The sequence below is a fragment of the Hippocampus bargibanti genome, linkage group LG07 (assembly GCF_051943395.1).
Source record: "Hippocampus bargibanti isolate YZ-2025 linkage group LG07, ASM5194339v1, whole genome shotgun sequence".
NCBI classification, from domain to species: Eukaryota; Metazoa; Chordata; class Actinopteri; order Syngnathiformes; family Syngnathidae; genus Hippocampus; species Hippocampus bargibanti.
In genome coordinates, this window is record NC_142740.1 from 25,737,254 (window position 1) to 25,747,766 (window position 10,513).

The window sequence follows — 10,513 nt, forward strand, 5'->3', positions numbered from 1 at the left end:
TCCATGATCCACTCTAACGACAACCGACATCACTTTTTTGTCTCCTAACTGACATCAGAAAAACGTTTTATCGCATCTAAAATACCCAAAACACGCAGTATGATATTTTTATTCAAATGCAAAACACCAATAAAAATGACTTAAAGTGTCCAAAATCTGCAAAAGAATTGAGCTGTGAATTGGGCATTTTCAGAAAGTCCCGCCCCCAGTTCGTGACATCACGCCAAGACGTCTTGCATTACTGGAGAATCAAAACAATGGCTCAAAATGGCCACCTCCTGTGGCCACCTCCCTTTCCACAGGCTGATAAATTCCTTATATGGAGCTTGGACGCCCTCTTCTGGTGGCTTTTGGGTGCAACACAAGGTTTTCAGACCAAACGAGTACAGCAAAATACATTGCCGTGATGGAAGGACTACTACAATGTGTCTTTTTTTCGGTCAGGGGCGTTCCTTTAGTGACGTCACGTACGGACTCGTCACCAACTCAAAAACAAGACTTCCTGAATATTCAGTGTGAGTCTTAAAATGTAAAATATAGCTATATGCTGTGGGATCTTATTAAAATACGCTCAGTAGAAGTCATTTGAAGCCATTTTACAAATTATGGACACAACTTGTCCGCAGACGTCGATTGTCCTTTAAAGGCCCTCTATCCCAAGTTTGAAAAGCTTACCCTTCGGACAAGGGACACTCATTCTTCCGCTCGGTTCTGCTTTACCACCCTCCTCTTGTTTTTCTTTCCTGTTCTGCATTCACGTACGTGTTTGTCGTTGCCAAGCTCTGCTGCCGTCTCCCCTTCTCATCACATCTGCTACGTTTGGAGTTTTCCTATTCTTCCCCCACTTGGCAGCGCCACCATTGGCCCCGAGCCCTTATAGGCAAATTGGTTTACATTGGAGAGATAAATGCTCAGCAAATGCGCTTAAAAGACGTACAGTAAGAAAATGCAGACAGTGCGTGTCAGGATTAACACCCGAGTCGGCGTGGAGAAAGGGAAAGAGCGCCTCTGTCGCACAAAGCTTGAGGGGAGCTGTAGCAGATAGAGTCCGTCTCATGTGCTCCTCAGGAGAACCAGGAGGATTTCACATTTGCATGCTCGCCGCTAATTCCTGGCATTATATAACTTGTCGGCAACAATCAAACTCTTGCCGCCTCGCCCAAGCAATGTTTCTCGGGGGCGAGGGACACTCTTGCCAGACAATCAGTCGCTTGCGCGGGACCACCTGATCAGCACAGTGTCATAGAGCGCCGATGCATATGTGGAAGTGTCGCGGCTTGGAATTGAAGCGGATTTACAGATGTGAGACAGTCTGTTTTCGTCAATGGATGCTACAGCTTCGTGTTTGCTTTCAACATTTAGCTTGTAGCAGATGTGCACATTTCACCATGACATCCCTGATCCACTGGTGAAAAGGACGCTTTGATCATCTGCTCTTTCATGTAGAACTGCTTCATACAACAAAGAGGGTGCAGGAAGTGCTTAAGATTGAATGACTGTCTGTGTCTTTGGGTTGTCATATAATTTGCTATTTAGATTATTTTATTTTTTACTTCAGAGTGACTGCCTTTACAGCAGCTCCTATATTTTGTTTTTCTGTTTTTTTTCCTTTATGTTCCTCTTCCTTTCATAACTTTGCTGCTGTGAAATGTAAATTTCTCCACTGCGAGACTAATAAAGACTAATCGTAATCCTAACCTCATTACAGTGACTTCATAAATAGTTGAATAAGATGTTATTTTTGACTTCTTTATATGATTTCATATCACAATGGGGCTCCAAAGAAAAAGGTTCCTGAAATGTGGCCCTACGGTAAAAATGGGTTTGACACCCTTGCGCTATATAAATAATGCTGTATTGTATTGTATTCCCTTCAGCATAATTCCAATATTCAATATTATATCTTCTATTCTATGCCCCTTATAATGCGGTGGCCCATGCTTAAGAAAACCATTTTAAAATAGGCCATTTATTGAAGGTAGGGCTTTATAATCCAAAGCGCTTTATAGAGCAGGAAATACGGTAATTTGTCAATGGATGTAGTCCTAAAACACAATCTTCTATCCGCCTCGAAAGATTAGTCAAACTGCTATAATTTGACGGATAATAATAATGATAATAATCATGATAATAATAATCCATAATAATGATAATAATAATAGCAGTGAGAATGATAATCAGAATCATCTTTATTGCCAAGTATGTAGAACACACAAGCTATCTAGCTATCTAGCTGGCTATCTATTAGCTATATGTTAGCTAGCTAACTAGCTTTCTATCTATTTGAGTTACTTCCGGGTTGAGTGAACGCTGGCGCATTTGGCTGCCGCTGCTCACCCGCAGAAAAACTGATCATGTGACTGTAAAGTGATCCTGAGAGTTTTGAAAGTCACTTATATATACAATGTATTATTATTATTAGTAGTAGTAGTAGTAGTATTATTATTACCTAGCTAGCTAGCTATCTTTTAGTTATCTATTAGCTAGCTAACTTGATCTATTTGAGTTATTGAGTAATTCCTGGTTGAGTGAACGCTGGCGCATGTGGCTGCCACTGCTCACCTGATTGTAAAGTGACCTTGAGAGTTTTGAAAGGCGCTTATAAATAGAATTTTTTATTATTATTATTTTATTATTATTATTATTATTATTTTATTAATTTTTTTATTACAAGGAATTTGTTTCCGGTAGAACACGCTGCATTAGTATGATATAATTATTATTATTATATTATTATTATTATTATTATTATTATTATTATTATTATTATTATTATTATCTTCTTTTCCCTTCGGCTTTTCTCTTCAAGGGGTCGCCACAGCGAATCAGATAATAATAATAATAATAATAATAATAATAATAATAATTAAAGAATAACTCTCAAGGACACTTTACAGTCACGAGATAAGAACCATTTTTTTTCTGCGGGTTATCCACCTTATATAGTCTTTTTCTAAAATATTTAGCATTGAAAGAGTAAATGAACCCCCAAGTTATAGCTCACAATCCACCTGAGGGTCTCCCATCCTCAATTTGGAGGCCGCCTCTATAGGACAGCTAACTCCCACATATAGGCAGGTGCCTGAAGTACATCCTGGTCCGTCGGGAGACCCTCACTCGTGCACCTACTGGGGGGGTACATAACTTATTCTCCCCTCGCGTACGTGGAGAAAACATCGACCACATCTTTGTGGGTGTAAATCTCACCACACCATCCCCTCTCCTTTCTCCCCCGTTCTCATCGCCACCATCTACGCCTCCCCTTTAAATCAATGCCGCCCCTCTGTGACCTCCTCGCATCCAAACTAGCCCAGAAAATCACAGTGCACTATTCAATCATTGTGTGGTTTCTCCCCTTTTTTTCCGCCCTCTCTCACCCCTTTTATGGTCCCACTAAAGGTTTTAGACTCGCAGAGAAGGAGGGCTGTCACTGAGGAAACCTTAGCCATTGATGAAGTGACAGGCGCTGCCAGAATATGATCCTAATCCTGTTTCCAGCATTCTTTTAGGCCCGCTGGCATCGCAATTCCTCCACACATTCTCTGAGCTGTCAACTAGGAAAATCCCTCTAATAGCGCATTGCGGAGATACACATCAAAGGGCTCCTGGAAACCTTCAGCGGCTTAGTGCGCGCGCACACACACACGCACACACACACACACACACACACACACACACACACACACACACACACACACACACACACACACACACACACACACACACACACACACACACAATCCAAAGGTGGTGCAAACGAAACGACAGTTTTAATGGTAAATGGATTTTCATATTGTAAAATAATAATAATAATAATAATAATAATAATAATACATACATACATACATAAAAAAATAAATGAATAAATAAATCATCACATAAATAAAAACAAATAAATAAATAAACATAAAAAACAAATAAATGAAAATACTTAAATACATACATACATATATAGATACATACATAGATATATCCATCCATCCATACATACATACATACATACATACATACATACATACATACATACATACATACATACATACATACATATATAGATACATACATAGATATATCCATCCATACATACATACATACATACATACATACATACATAATAAATAAAAACAAAGAAATAAATAAACAAGTAAATAAAGGAACAAATAAACAAACACATAAAAAACAAAGAAATAAATAAAGGAACAAATAAAAAACAAATACATACATAAATAAACAAACGAACAAATAAATAAATAGATAAAAGAACACATACATACATAATAAATACATGATGCATAATCATATAAATAAAATCAATAAATAAGGAAATGAAAAACTAATAAATGAATAAACAAATAAATAAATACATTAAGAAATACAGAGATAAAAACATTAAAAAAATAAATGATAGTTTTGAGGGTAAATGGACCTCATATTTAAAAAAATACACACTAAAAAACAAATGACTAACTAAATAAATAAATAAAATTTAATACAAATGGGTTACGGTGTGTGTAATTACAAAAAAACACCATCAACTTCCATTCTAATCTAAGAAAGTGATCGAGTAGAGTTGATCGCAACGGCTGGCCTTCTTTGAAGACTCAATCAGATTTATTTCACTTTTCAATACAACCACTGGTTCGTTAAAATTATTTAAAAAAAACATATGTACTGTACCGCTTATGTCATCTGGGCAGCCTGACAAACATGAAATAAAAATGTGTACAATAAATTCATTCAATTACCAACCTGTTTTGCTCGTCGATCTTGGCTTGCCTTGACCAACCAATCAGAACATGGGAAAATGATGATGTCATCAAGCGCCGGCTCCATCTTCACTTTTGTGAAGTCTGATTGGTTAAGGCAGCTGTCTAATGACTCTCACACAGTTGATTGTATTTGCCAGCTTTTGAAGGACCTGGGCAGATTACATTCACATGGCAACACAGAGGCTGAAATCTGATTGGCCCAAAAATAAACAATACGCACCTCACGGAGACAGTCCTGTTTAGATAAACAACTAAAATACAGAAAACAAACTTTTAAGATGAAGTTGGTCTCATTTCATGAAACAAATGTGATTTTTTTTTCTTTAAATAAAGGTAATTTATCACAAGAGAAGGTCTTACTGGTTTGTTTCTTGTGTTAGAAAAAAAAGCAGCTGTGTGAACTCTGCTGACTGCATGAACTCCCATTTTATCTCTTTCTATTCTTACTTAATCCATCGATATCCCGACCCAAGGTAATCTTCTTATGGCAAAAGCATTCGGTTTCGGTGCAGCCAAACCTCAACTGACAAGATGGATGTGGATTGAAGGGAGGGGCAAAAAGGGGGTGTCGGATGGATGGATGGGTGTGACACTCCCGCTTCATTCGGGATTAGCTCTCGCGCGGCGGCAGAACCAGCGACGGGTTCTTCCCCCCCGTGCGCCACGTAGTGAACCTCAACGTCGAGGATAAATAATGTGTGTCGAAAATTATTTACGGGTTGCGGGATGAAAGAAAACTGCAACGTTTGTGTGGTAGAGCAGGTCGAAGGCGGCGGTGCCTGTTTGTGGCAGAGCAAATATTTACTTTTTTTCCTCAACAGGATTTTTAGTACGGTGATACCTTGGCTTACGAACTTAATCGGTGCCCAGACAGAGTGTGTAAGGCGAAAAGTGTGTATCCCAAAAATTAATTTCCCATAGGAAACCATTAAAATGAGAATAATCCGTTCCCAGGTCACCATAAAACAGTTTTCTAAGCCTTAAAACTACACAAAATATACGTTATTTTATGCATAATAAATGTGCTATGGTATTATAATTAAAGAAATAAACTGTACTGTATAATAAAGAAGTCAAAATATATATTTTTTGTATCTCCATGTCCCATAAGGCACAAATAAATAAAATGTATTATTAGTCGACACTCTATTTTAATATTTCAAATATAGAGGGTTGAATTATTTGATACATTGTATAAATTTCAGGACAAAGTCGTTTTTTAAAGAGTGAGAAACAAAATATGATCATATAATATACAGTGATACCTTGGCTTACGAACTTAATTGGTGCCCAGAGTGTGTAAGGCGAAAAGTGTGTATCCCAAAAAATAATTTCCCATAGGAAACCATTAAAATGAGAATAATCCGTTCCCAGGTCACCATAAAACATAATTTTCTACTTTTCTAAGCCTTAAACTACACAAAATATACCATATTTTCACTTTTCACTATTTTCACTATATTCACTATTCACTATTTTCACATCACTTTGCACTCGGGACATCGAGCTGCTAGCCGTTAGCCTTCGGCCGCATTACATGCCACGGGAATTCTCACACGTCATAGCCGTGACGACGTACATTCCCCCTACGGCAAATGGCGGCGCTGCCTCCGATGCCCTCATGACTGTTGTAAACAAGCTGCAAACCCAGTCCCCCAACGCCTTGTTTATCATCTCAGGGGACTTCAATCACATTTCCCTGAAATTCTCCCTCCCAACATTCACACAGTATGTAACTTGTGCCACCAGAGACAATAACATATTGGACCTATTTTATTCAAACGCCAAGGATGCATACAAACCCTCCCCCCTCCCCCCTCTCGGAAGAGCAGACCACAATATGGTTTATCTCCAGCCTGTGTACAAACCCCTTGTCCAGAGGCAACCAGCTGTGACCCGCACGATCAAAAGATGGTCCACAGAAGCTGAAGAAGCTCTGCGGGACTGTTTTGATTCAACCAGGTGGGAGCTCTTTACTGAGATTCATGGGGAAGACATTGACTCACTCACCAACACCATCACAGACTACATTAACTTTTGTGAACAAAACACCGTACCCACCAGGACTGTGCGGTGTTTTGCCAACAACAAACCATGGATTAATCCCGACATAAAAGTCCTCCTGAAGGAGAAGAAAAGGGCTTTTGTGTCGGGCAACAGAGAGGAACTGAAGGCCGTGCAGATCCAACTGAGGAGGAAGATCAGAGAGGGGAAGAAGGCCTACAGGATGAAAATGGAGGAGCAGCTGCAAGCCAGCAATGTCGCTGGTGTCTGGAAGGGCCTGAAAAACATCTCAGGCCACAAAAGCCCAGTGACATTGAACGAAAAAGACAAGGACTGGGCAGATGAAATCAACCGCTTTTTCAATCGGTTTGACAAGACGCCAGCCGCCCCCGGCCCACCGTCAACTTCACCTGTAGCTGCACCTGCACCAACTCTCACTGTGGCCTTACCCTCCCTGCCCCCTCTCACGACCAGCTTTCCGCAACCAACAACTGCCCTCCCAACCGTTGCCACACCCTCAGCCGCCACTCTGCCTCCTGGTTCCTGCCTGTCTGTCACAACTGCGCAGGTGAGGAACCAACTGAGGAGGATGAAGGTGAGGAAGGCAGCAGGTCCGGATGACATCAGTTCCCGACTCCTCAAGACCTGCTCCGACCAGCTGTGTGACATTGTCCAGCACTTGTTCAACCTGAGCCTGAAGCTGGGCAGAGTTCCACAGCTGTGGAAAACGTCATGCCTGGTCCCAGTGCCCAAGATTGCCAACCCCAAAGAGCTCAACAGCTACAGACCGGTGGCGCTGACGTCTCACCTGATGAAGACGCTGGAGAGACTCGTCCTCGCCCACCTGCGACCGCTGGCAAGCTCATCGCTGGACCCGCTGCAGTTTGCCTACCAGCCCAGCATCGGTGTGGAGGATGCCATCATCTACCTCCTCCATACGGCGTTGCTGCACCTGGAGAATGCTGGGAGCACGGTGAGGATCACATTCTTCGATTTCTCCAGTGCCTTCAACACCATCCAGCCCAGTCTACTGGGGACAAGCTGCAGCATGCCGGAGTCGACCATCACCTCACATCCTGGATTACAGACTACCTCACAAACAGGCCACAGTACGTGAGGGTAAAGAACTGTGAGTCGGACAGGCTTCTCTGCAGCACCGGAGCGCCGCAGGGAACAGTCCTGGCTCCATTCCTCTTCACCCTCTACACCTCGGACTTCAACTACAACACCCCAACCTGCCACCTTCAGAAGTTCTCTGACGACTCAGCTATTGTCGGCCTCATTACAGAGGGAGACGATAGGGAGTACAGGGGACTGACAAAGGACTTTGTGGACTGGTGCCAGCAGAATCACCTCCAGATCAACACTGGCAAAACCAAGGAGCTGGTGGTGGATTTCTGCAGGAAACAATCGTCACCTGCACCATTGAACATCCAGGGTTCGGACATTGAGAGGGTGACCTCCTACAAGTACCTGGGTGTTACTCTCAACAATAAACTGGACTGGACAACAAACACGGATGCCCTAATCAAAAAGGGACAGAGTCGCCTCTTCCTCCTCAGGAAACTGAGGTCTTTTGGAGTTCAGGGGTCACTCCTAAAGACTTTCTATGACTCTGTGGTGGCATCAGCCATCCACTATGGCATTGTCTGCTGGTCAGGCAGCATCACCACCCGGGACAGAAAAAGACTGGAGCGCTTTGTCAAGCGGGCCAGTTCTGTCGTGGGCTGCTCGCTGGACTCTCTTGAGGAGGTGGGCAACAGACGGACGCTAGCTAAACTAAAAGCTATGACGGACAGCCCCTCCCACCCCCTCCTGCCCATCCTGACAGCTCTGGGTAGCTCCTTTAGCCAGAGACTATTACACCCGCGCTGCAAGAAGGAGAGGTACCGCCGCTCGTTCCTACCGACTGCTGTCAGGCTTCACAATTCCCAATGATCACATGTGAAAAAAAAAAAAAAAAAAAAAAAAAAAAAAACTGGACACTTGTAAATATGGGTTGTTGCAATATATCTTAATGCATCTCTTGATTCTGCACTATGTACAGTCTTGTTTATAGAACGGTTTTTGCACATCTACATTTGCACAGTATACAGTTGACATTTTTATTTTGTTATGCTTAGAATATCTTGTTTTCTATCCTTTCACTCCCACCCCAACCCCATCCCTCTTCAATTGCTGCTGTGGACTGCAAATTTCCCCATTGCGGGACGAATAAAGGTATTCTGATTCTGATTCTGATATTTCATGTATAATAAATGTGATATGGTATAATTAAATAAATAAATTGTACTATATAATAAAGTCCTTTTATTTACCTTTGTAATGGTCGTTGATGCTTGATGGAATGGAGTGGCCGCTTTCATCAGCATTAAACACTTGATAGGAACGTAGCCTTTCACAATCTTGAGGAATGATCCCTTGTAGGTGCTTTCTCTGCGATAATTTTATCTAGTTCCTCATCAATTGTGTTCTGTTTAGCTGGGTTGATAGCTTTTTGCATCAAGTGTACAGAAGGCTTGTGCGGGTTGTTTGTGGAGCCTGATTGATGGGATATTTTAACCTTGCAGATCACACTCTGCCTTTGACCTATCAAAGTTGGAACGAGTCCAAATGTCACTGTTTTCTATCCATTATCTCTTTCACTTTTGTTTTTTTCACTTTTCTAAAATACCCAAAACATGCAGGCTGATATTTTTACTCAAATGCAAAACACCAATAAAAATGACTTAAAGTGTCCAAAATCTGCAAAAAAAATTGAGCTGCGAATTGGGCATTTTCAGAAAGTCCCGATCCTAGTTCGTGACGTCACGACTACTGGAGATTACTGCTCCCGTTTATATTAGAATGAGAAAAAACGAGAGACAAACATGTTTTCATCTCTCAGGCTTGATTTATTTCCTCATACTTCACAGATAAATTAGTCCATTTTTTTTAACAATTGAAAGATACATGTCTCAAATGTACACAGATAAATACATCGACTACTCCTGCCATTATTTGTTTTTTTAAGTCCGGCCAAGACACTTGGCAAGTTGCCCTTACATTGATGTTTTTTGCACTGTACTCAAATAAGATGTTGCTTATTCAAAAAATGTTGATCACGACACAAATGACTTCCTATTTTTAGCCTTTATCACCTGCTTACATTGCTTAAAGGACAACCGACGTCACTTTTTTGTTTTTTAACTGACATCAGAAAAACGTTTTATAGCATCTAAAATACCCAAAACACGCAGTATGATATTTTTAGTCAAATGCAAAACATCAATAAAAATAACTTAAAGTGTCCAAAATCTGCAAAAAAAATGAGCTGCGAATTGGGCATTTTCAGAAAGTCCCGCCCCCAGTTCGTGACATCACACCAAGACGTCTTGCGTTGCTAGTGAATCAAAACAATGGCTTCAGATTCGGAGAATATGCTTTCTTGTTACACATCCAGTTATGAATATGATTCAAATAGTTCTGAAGAGGAAAGCATACATGTTTGCAATCGATTAAAGAATTTATTTGTGCCATTTTGAGGCAACATTGGAGAGAAATCTCTCACACAAAAAAAGAGGCACAAAATGGCGACCTCCTGTGGCCACCTCCGTTTCCACAGGCTGATAAATTCCTTATATGGTGCTTGGACGCCCTCTTCTGGCCTCCTGGCAGCTTTTGGGTGCAACACAAGGTCCCCAGACCAAACAAGTACAGCAAAATACATTGACGTGATGGAAGGGCCGCTACAATGCGTC